Source organism: Taudactylus pleione, unplaced genomic scaffold (assembly GCF_031769625.1).
Source record: "Taudactylus pleione unplaced genomic scaffold, aTauple2 ptg000711l, whole genome shotgun sequence".
NCBI lineage: Eukaryota > Metazoa > Chordata > Amphibia > Anura > Myobatrachidae > Taudactylus > Taudactylus pleione.
The window spans coordinates 11,831,724-11,841,675 of NW_028285113.1; the positions used below are offsets into that span (position 1 = coordinate 11,831,724).

At 51.0% G+C, this 9,952-nt stretch overlaps 1 pseudogene across 1 annotated transcript in view; it reads right to left on the reverse strand.

Moving 5' to 3' along the window:
- The window catches only part of LOC148477491 (hydroperoxide isomerase ALOXE3-like), a 34,664-nt pseudogene extending 25,711 nt beyond the window's left edge, over window positions 1-8,953 (reverse strand). Inside the window, exons 1-2 of the transcript XR_015872507.1 lie at window positions 8,866-8,953; window positions 6,808-6,986 (exon numbers count right to left, since the gene is read on the reverse strand). The product of XR_015872507.1 is annotated as a hydroperoxide isomerase ALOXE3-like (transcript). The remainder of the gene's footprint in view (window positions 1-6,807; window positions 6,987-8,865) is intronic.
- Window positions 8,954-9,952: the final 999 nt, after the last annotated feature.

Sequence of the window (9,952 nt, forward strand, 5' to 3'; positions counted from 1 at the left end):
GGCTGGGGCATGAAGCTGAGAGGCACATGGGCTGGGGAATGAAGCTGAGAGACACAGGGGCTGGGAAATGAAGCTGAGAGGCACATGGGCTGGGGAATGAAGCTGAGAGACACAGGGGCTGGGGAATGAAGCTGAGAGACAAAGGGCTGGGGAATGAAACAGAGACACAGGGGCTGGGAAATGAAACTGAGAGACAGGCACTGGGGAATGAAGCTGAAAGACACAGGGGCTGGGGAAAGAAGCTGAGAGGCACAGGGGCTGGAGAATGAAGCTGAGAGGCACAGGGGCTGGGGAATGAAGCTGAGAGGCACAGGGGCTGGGGAATGAAACTGAGAGGCACAGGGGCTGGGGAATGAAACAGAGACACAGGGGCTGGGAAATGAAACTGAGAGACAGGCGCTGGGGAATGAAGCTGAAAGACAGAGGGGCTGGGGAATGAAGCTGAGAGGCACAGGGGCTGGGGAATGAAGCTGAGAGGCACAGGGGCTGGGGAATGAAGCTGAGAGGCACAGGGGCTGGGGAATGAAGCTGAGAGGCACAGGGGCTGGGGAATGAAACTGAGAGGCACAGGGGCTGGGGAATGAAACTGAGAGACAGGCGCTGGGGAATGAAGCTGAAAGACACAGCTGGGGAATGAAGCTGAGAGGCACAGGGCTGGGAAATGAAGCTGAGAGACACAGGGCTGGGGAATGAAGCTGAAAGACACAGGGCTGGGGAATGAAGCTGAAAGACACAGGGCTGGGGAATGAAGCTGAAAGACACAGGGTTGGGGAATGATGCTTAGAGACACGGGTTGGGGAATGAATCTGAGAGACACAGCGCTGGGGAATGAAGCTGAAAGACACAGGGGCTGGGGAATGAAGCTGAGAGGCACAGGAGCTGGGGAATGAAGCTGAGAGGCACAGGGCTGGGGAATGAAGCTGAAAGACACAAGGCTGGGGAATGAAGCTGAAAGACACAGGGCTGGGGAATGAAGCTGAAAGACACAGGGTTGGGGAATGATGCTTAACGACACGGGTTGGGGAATGAATCTGAGAGACACAGGGCTGGGGAATGAAACTGAGAAACACAGGGGCTGGGGAATGAAGCTGAGAGACACAGGGGCTGGGGAATGAAGCTGAAAGACACAGGGGCTGGGGAATGAAGCTGAGAGACACAGGGGCTGGGGAATGAAGCTGAGAAACACAGGGGCTGGGGAATGAAGCTGAGAAACACAGGGGCTGGGGAATGAAGCTGAGAGACACAGGGGCTGGGGAATGAAGCTGAGAGGCACAGGGGCTGGGGAATGAAGCTGAGAGGCACAGGGGCTGGGGAATGAAGCTGAGAGGCACAGGGGCTGGGCGAATGAAGCTGAGAAACACAGGGCTGAGGAATAAAGCTGAGAGACACAGGGGCTGGGGAATGAAGCTGAGACACAGGGCTGAGGAATAAAGCTGAGACACAGGGCTGAGGAATAAAGCTGAGAGACACGGGCTGGGGAATGAAGCTGAAAGACACAGGGGTTGGGGAATGAAGCTGAGAGACACAGGGGCTGTGGAATGAAGCTGAGAGACACAGGGCTGGGGAATGAAGCTGAGAGGCACAGGGGCTGGGGAATGAAGCTGAGAGGCACAGGGCTGGGGAATGAAGCTGAGAGACACAGGGCTGAGGAATAAAGCTGAGAGACATGGGCTGGGGAATGAAGCTGAGAGACACAGGGGCTGGTGAATGAAGCTGAGAAACACAGGGGCTGGGGAATGAAGCTTAGAGACACAGGGGCTGGGGAATGAAGCTGAGAGACACAGGGCTGAGGAATAAAGCTGAGAGACACAGGGGCTGGGGAATGAAGCTGAGAGACACAGGGGCTGGGGAATGAAGCTGAGAGACACAGTGCTGGGGAATGAAGCAGAGAGGCACAGGGGCTGGGGAATGAAGCTGAGAGACAAAGGGTGGGGAATGTGGCAGAGAGACAAAGGGTGGGGAATGAAGCTGAGAGGCACAGGGGCTGGGGAATGAAGCTGAGAGGCACAGGGGCTGGGGAATGAAGCTGAGAGGCACAGGGGCTGGGGGATGAAGCTGAGAGACACAGGGCTGGGGAATGAAGCTGAAAGACACAGGGCTGGGGAATGAATCTGAGAGACACGGGCTGGGGAATGAATCTGAGAGACACAGGGCTGGGAAATGAAACTGAGAAACACAGGGGCTGGGGAATGAAGCTGAGAGACACAGGGGCTGGGGAATGAAGCTGAAAGACACAGGGGCTGGGGAATGAAGCTGAGAGACACAGGGGCTGGGGAATGAAGCTGAGAGACACAGGGGCTGGGGAATGAAGCTGAGAGACACAGGGCTGGGGAATGAAACAGAGACACAGGGGCTGGGGAATGAAACTGAGAGACAGGCGCTGGGGAATGAATCAGAAAGACACAGGGGCTGGGGAATGAAGCTGAGAGACACAGGGGCTGGGGAATAAAGCTGAGAGGCACAGGGGCTGGGGAATGAAGCTGAGAGACACAGGGCTGGGGAATGAAGCTGAAAGACTCAGGGCTGGGGAATGAAACTGAGAAACACGGGCTGGGGTATGAATCTGAGAGACACAGGGCTGGAGAATGAAACTGAGAAATACAGGGGCTGGGGAATGAAGCTGAGAAGCACAGGGGCTGGGGAATGAAGCTGAGAGGCACAGGGGCAGGGGAATGAAGCTGAAAGACACAAGGCTGCGGAATGAAGCTGAAAGACACAGGGCTGGGGAATGAAGCTGAAAGACACAGGGTTGGGGAATGATGCTTAACGACACGGGTTGGGGAATGAATCTGAGAGACACAGGGCTGGGGAATGAAACTGAGAAACACAGGGGCTGGGGAATGAAGCTGAGAGACACAGGGGCTGGGGAATGAAGCTGAAAGACACAGGGGCTGGGGAGTGAAGCTGAGAGACACAGGGGCTGGGGAATGAAGCTGAGAAACACAGGGGCTGGGGAATGAAGCTGAGAAACACAGGGGCTGGGGAATGAAGCTGAGAGACACAGGGGCTGGGGAATGAAGCTGAGAGGCACAGGGGCTGGGGAATGAAGCTGAGAGGCACAGAGGCTGGGGAATGAAGCTGAGAGGCACAGGGGCTGGGGAATGAAGCTGAGAGGCACAGGGCTGAGGAATAAAGCTGAGAGACACAGGGGCTGGGGAATGAAGCTGAGACACAGGGCTGAGGAATAAAGCTGAGACACAGGGCTGAGGAATAAAGCTGAGAGACACGGGCTGGGGAATGAAGCTGAAAGACACAGGGGCTGGGGAATGAAGCTGAGAGACACAGGGGCTGTGGAATGAAGCTGAGAGACACAGGGCTGGGGAATGAAGCTGAGAGGCACAGGGGCTGGGGAATGAAGCTGAGAGGCACAGGGCTGGGGAATGAAGCTGAGAGACACAGGGCTGAGGAATAAAGCTGAGAGACACAGGGGCTGGGGAATGAAGCTGAGAGACACAGGGGCTGGTGAATGAAGCTGAGAAACACAGGGGCTGGGGAATGAAGCTTAGAGACACAGGGGCTGGGGAATGAAGCTGAGAGACACAGGGCTGAGGAATAAAGCTGAGAGACACAGGGGCTGGGGAATGAAACTGAGAGACACAGGGGCTGGGGAATGAAGCTGAGAGACACAGTGCTGGGGAATGAAGCAGAGAGGCACAGGGGCTGGGGAATGAAGCTGAGAGACAAAGGATGGGGAATGTGGCAGAGAGACAAAGGGTGGGGAATGAAGCTGAGAGGCACAGGGGCTGGGGAATGAAGCTGAGAGGCACAGGGGCTGGGGAATGAAGCTGAGAGGCACAGGGGCTGGGGGATGAAGCTGAGAGACACAGGGCTGGGGAATGAAGCTGAAAGACACAGGGCTGGGGAATGAATCTGAGAGACATGGGCTGGGGAATGAATCTGAGAGACACAGGGCTGGGAAATGAAACTGAGAAACACAGGGGCTGGGGAATGAAGCTGAGAGACACAGGGGCTGGGGAATGAAGCTGAGAGACACAGGGCTGGGGAATGAAACAGAGACACAGGGGCTGGGGAATGAAACTGAGAGACAGGCGCTGGGGAATGAATCAGAAAGACACAGGGGCTGGGGAATGAAGCTGAGAGACACAGGGGCTGGGGAATAAAGCTGAGAGGCACAGGGGCTGGGGAATGAAGCTGAGAGACACAGGGCTGGGGAATGAAGCTGAAAGACTCAGGGCTGGGGAATGAAACTGAGAAACACGCGCTGGGGAATGAATCTGAGAGACACAGGGCTGGAGAATGAAACTGAGAAATACAGGGGCTGGGGAATGAAGCTGAGAGACACAGGGGCTGGGGAATGAAGCTGAAAGACACAGGGGCTGGGGAATGAAGCTGAGAGACACAGGGGCTGGGGAATGAAGCTGAGAGACACAGGGGCTGGGGAATGAAGCTGAGAGACACAGGGCTGGGGAATGAAACAGAGAGACAGGCGCTGGGGAATGAAGCTGAAAGACACAGGGGCTGGGGAATGAAGCTGAGAGGCACAGGGCTGGGGAATGAAACTGAGAGACACGGGCTGGGGAATGAATCTGAGAGACACGGGCTGGGGAATGAATCTGAGAGACACAGGGCTGGGGAATGAAACTGAGAAACACAGGGGCTGGGGAATGAAGCAGAGAGGCACAGGGGCTGGGGAATGAAGCTGAGAGACAAAGGGTGGGGAATGTGGCAGAGAGACAGGGTGGGGAATGTATCTGAGAGGCACAGGGGCTGGAGAATGGAGATGAGAGATAGGTTGAGAAATGAGGCTGAGAGACAGGGTGGGGAATGAGGCAAAGAGACAGTGTGGGGAATGAGGCAAAGAGACAGTGTGGGTAATGAGGCAAAGAGACAGTGCGGGGAATGAGGCAAAGACAGTGGTGGAACTCCCGGAGACAATGGAGTAATTTGCCACCGGGCTCCAACCCTTAAGGGGGCACCTGGCTCCATTGTCCCCCAGGCCGTTCCAGGCACTGCTATGGAGATGGAGCACCTCCAGTGGCGTCACTACAGGGGTGCGGTCGCACCCCCTATTTGCCGGGCACCCGCTGAGTGTGTTACCAGTGGGCGCCCGGCTCCTCCTTTCTCCCCGGCGGTAGCCAGAGGAACGGAGCTCACTCCTGAGCTCCGCTTCTGGGACCCGCAATGCATTATGGGAGTGACGTCATGATGTCACTCCCATAGTTCCGAGGAGCGGGCGCCGGGAACGGATGGCAGCAGCACTGGAGCGGGGTTTCATGTAAGTATTGTTTTTTTTTTTTATGTGTGTGTGCTCGCGGGGGGGGGCTCACTACAGGGGGCATTATTGGTGGCTCACTACAGGGGGCATTATTGGGGGCTCACTACAGGGGGGCATTACTGGGGGATCATTACTGGGGGCTTACTACATGGAGTATTACGGGGGCTTATTACGGGGGGCATTACAGGGGCTTACTACAGGGGGCATTACAGGGGCTTACTACAGGGGGCATTACTGGGGGCTTTCTACAGGGGGCTAACTATAGGGGTATTACTGGGGGCTTACTACAGGGGGCACTGCATAGGTGGACCATTACTGGGGGGCACTACATAGGCAGCACTGCATAGGGGGGCGGCAGCTGGGGCTGGCATAGGTGCTGGGGTGGTACATTTTAATTTGGGGGGGCACCAACATTTATCTTGCCTCCGGGCACCTGGGATGAAGTTACGCCACTGGGCAAAGAGACACAGTGGAGCAGATGAAGCTAAGAGACACAGGGTGGGGGGATGAAGTTGATTGGTTGGTACTTTATCTCTCTCCAAGGCTTAGTCCATAGGGCCTGATTCAAACCCGCTCGCGAGTGCAATGCACTCGCAAGCGGTACGATTGTGGCCCAGTGCACATGGTTTGTGGCAACAAGACCTTACCACAAGGGTCTAGTCGCAAGCCCGATGGTCGCGATGGTCTTGACCATCGCGACCATCATCATGGCCACTCGCTATAGCTGTGGGTGGTCACCCACAGCTATGCGAGTGGCCAGGAGGCCGTTCTGAAAAACCAGAGGGCCGGCCCTGATTCAGAACGAGCGCTCTATCAGAGCATCCGGCTCTGAATCAGGCCCATAGACCCCTATATCTCTCTGAAATGTCCATCAATAGGATATACAGGCTATACTTCCTATTAGAGATGTAATGGTCTGGTTTCCTGGAAACTAAAAACAACCAAATTTATGGGTACCAATTCAAATCTAGGGCCTGATTCAGACCCACTCGCGAGCGGCTGTCCACTCGCAAGTGGGCCGATGGTCTGCACTGCGCATGCGCACGACGGAGGGAGCGATGGTCGTGATGGTCAAGACCATTGCGACCATCATCCTGCACGCTCGTATATGCTGTGGGTGGTGACCCACAGCTATACGAGCGTCCAGGAGGACGCCCCATAATTATGGAGGTGGGCCCTGATTCAGAGCGAGCGCTCTGGTCAGAGCGTCCGGCTCTGAATCAGGGCCCTAGTCCCATGTTGGTTCATTTTGGAGTTCCGAGGTCCGGGTTTGGTTCTACTGTTAGCTCCGAACGCGGATTTAAAAACCAAACTTATGTTTTGGATTGCATGTAAGCAGATCAAAATGACAAGATTTAGTTTTGATTTTTTTGGTGTAACAATAACAATCAACCAAGCGTAAAACCAAATACTAACCAAAACAATTGAGGGTGGTTTACCAAAACCAAAATGCGACAATGAATTAGAACGGAAACAGAAAACAAAACACAGATGTCCGCACACACATCTTTACTTCTTTTAATGATCAGCCTCCATTACTGGTATTATTGGGACCCTCATAAGACACTTACTGCTCCAGGTGTGAAGTTGCTCCATTTATGGGGCAGTTGATGTTTAGCACTTTCTCCCAGGACACCCACAAGGACAATGGAGACCTGATCACAAGTCCCAGAGCTCAGGTCAATCCCTGTTGCAATCTTTAGCTTATAGGTCACCATGTCTTCAGGCAATGATCCCTTTGAGAGTGGTTCTGTAAGAAAAAAAGACCAGTCAGAAATGCCTCCAACTAGAACACACACCTGTCATATACCTTGTACAATAAGGCCCCACCTGTCACTAATCACATATACAGCAGGACGGAGCTATTTAAGTGTCCGGAAACGAAGACATGGATCATACTTTTATAATGGATCCGTGTATAATAAGCCTCAGTAATAAGTCTCTTTTTTACTGTACAAAAAGAGGCGTATTACTCGGATATGGAAATATTAATAGCTCCAATTAAAAATGACCACAAAGATAGCTCAAATACAAAACTGTGTAAAACAGTATTTATAAAAAAAAATTTAAATCCCTTTACACTTCTACGTCAGTCCATCATCTGATAATTTACTATGATCACAGCTCTCTCAGCCAATCAGCGTTAAGCCCGCTCAATACAAAACCTCGAGAGCCGACAGCGGGATCACGAGGTTTTGCCTCGGGTGAGGATCCAGGGCAGGCAGGGATATCCGAGCTTGGCTCAGATCACCCAGGATCCTCGAAATTCGGGTGGGTTCAGATCTCTGAGATCTGAACCCGCTCATCTCATATAAAAAGTATTTATTAATACGATTTTAAATCCCTTTACCCTTCCACGTCAGTCCATCATCTGATAACTTACCATGATCACAATGTCACATATCTAACCCCTCCTATACCCTCGTTGGAATCTAAGAAAGTGTAAAAGGAAGATGGAGACAGACTCCAGCACTACATGGAAGGGGGGTCAAAACTACTGAGTTATCCGACCATTAGATGTACAAAGCGACAGCCACGCCCACCACCATTCTTCCTGACTGGACAGACCAGTGAGTTGGCTAGGCTTTGAAACTTTAGTGAGCTCTTGTAGAACTGGAAATACGCATAGCTCAGTCTCATTCAGTAAGAGGTACTTGGGCAGTTTGGGTGGGGTCCTATTTGGGCCCAATGTAACTTTTAGAAGACAGGATAACTACAGAAGACAGGATAACTACATCCATAGATTATGTGGTCCCAATTTTATTTTGTTGGACCACATATTTTTATATTTCAGGTCCGTGTCTGTAGGGCTGGGGACTTCTTGCATATGTGCAAGAAGTGTGACTGGTGGGCTAAGTAACTTGTTAGCTTGCTGTTCATTTTCCTCAGGAACCTAAAGAAAACATCATCAGGAGTATAGAAAACTATACAGCAGTGCCGAAACAGGGAGAAAGTGCGCCTTGTGCCAGCCTCATCCCCTGAACCTGTGACATCACGCCTAGTGTAGCGGGGACGCTGACTCTGGAAAGTAGCACATTGCCAGGTGTGTCCAAAGGACGCGGCGGGCAGCTCTACAGGCTGCAGGGTGCCATTTCAGGCTCACGCACAGCCTAGATAAGTATTAACACACAAAACAATTTTCTCCATGCAAATTCTGACACAAAGTAAAACACTAAGGGGTCTGTGTACTAAGCCTTAGACAGAGATAAAGTGGAGAGAGACCAAACAATCAGCTCCAAACTGTCAGTTTTCAAACACAGCCTGTAAAGTGACAGTTAGGAACTGATTGGTTGGTACTTTAATTTTCTCCACTTTATCTCTATCCAAGGCTTAGTATGTAGAGCCCCATCATTTTTGCTCCTCAGTCAACACTGGCAAATACTCTACCTCAGAGCAATTTCCACACTTTAGACAATTCAAATTTAAAGGCAATAGAAGCCGTAATCTCTCCTCACTCACATTAGAATCACAAGTGCCATGGAAATACCTTTAGGAAAACCCATACAGTTCAATTTTGCACTTTATTTGATCAACCAGGTCAAGAGCCCAGCATCACAATCTGCACCAAAATGATCCACAATCCTTTTCTCCATGAAAGCCTTTAAGTAAGTAACAAACCGTAGCCTTACCTTTTTTTTTCTTCTTGTTGTTGTGGCCACTTCAATGGAGAGACACAGCCAGTTATCCTTTTACGTCACCTCTGAATCCAGCGAGAAGAGACATGGCACCAATTGATATGGAAATATCTGTTGATCCAATTATAAATGTCTGCAAAAATAGTTTAAGTGCAAAATTAGTATTTATAAAAATGATTTGCAATGACAATGCATGCAAGGATGGCAGTTCAATAGGACTAACACATGCTCTGACTGTTATACAAACTTTTATACTGCAAATGACGCATGCCTGTCACATACTTTCATAATAGTTACAGTAAGTTAGCAAATTCACAGATGTCAGATTGGGTGTAGCTGTGGTTAGTAGCTTCTTAGGAAGACATTGCTTCATGGTACAGTACATGCACAACAAGATATTTACAGTATCTATCCATTCTCTTGAACTCTTTCCCATTCCACATCACATTATATCTCTGTAACTAGATATCGTTACTCTTACTTTTAATCGGAAATCCCCCAGTATTGGACTAATTCCATTTGTGCTCTCACAATGCCAACATAAATTTTATTCTGAGTTACATGCATTTCCGAATGTCAAAGCATAAAGCAAATTTTAGCAAACCTGGCTTGTGCCATGCGCTGCATACAAAACTTGAAATACTAACGAGTGATCCTGAGTCATACACATTTTGGTCACTTGTTACTTGAAGCTGGATGGCGTTACTGGGTGGCAATGTTTGCATGGCATGTTTACATGTACAATACGTTTGTCATGGGAGTGGGCACAGAGTGTGTGCCCGCTATGGGGATGGTAAAGGCAATGAATTTATTAAAGTGACTAAATGAAGTACCTGGAGTTGCCCAGGTTTAAATCTTCAAACAATTATTTTATCATTATATGATGTTGTCTAAATCCATCCACTGGAAGGCTCAGAACAAGCTTCCTGGGTCAAAGTTGTGCCCAGTGTACACTGCTGTGAGGTCCGCCCAGGACCACAACCACACCTTTAGGCATCCCAAGCCAAATGCCACTCCTCTGGGAAGTTTTCATCCAAATCCATCTAGTGGAAGGCCCAGAACAGGCTGCTCTGGTCAAAGT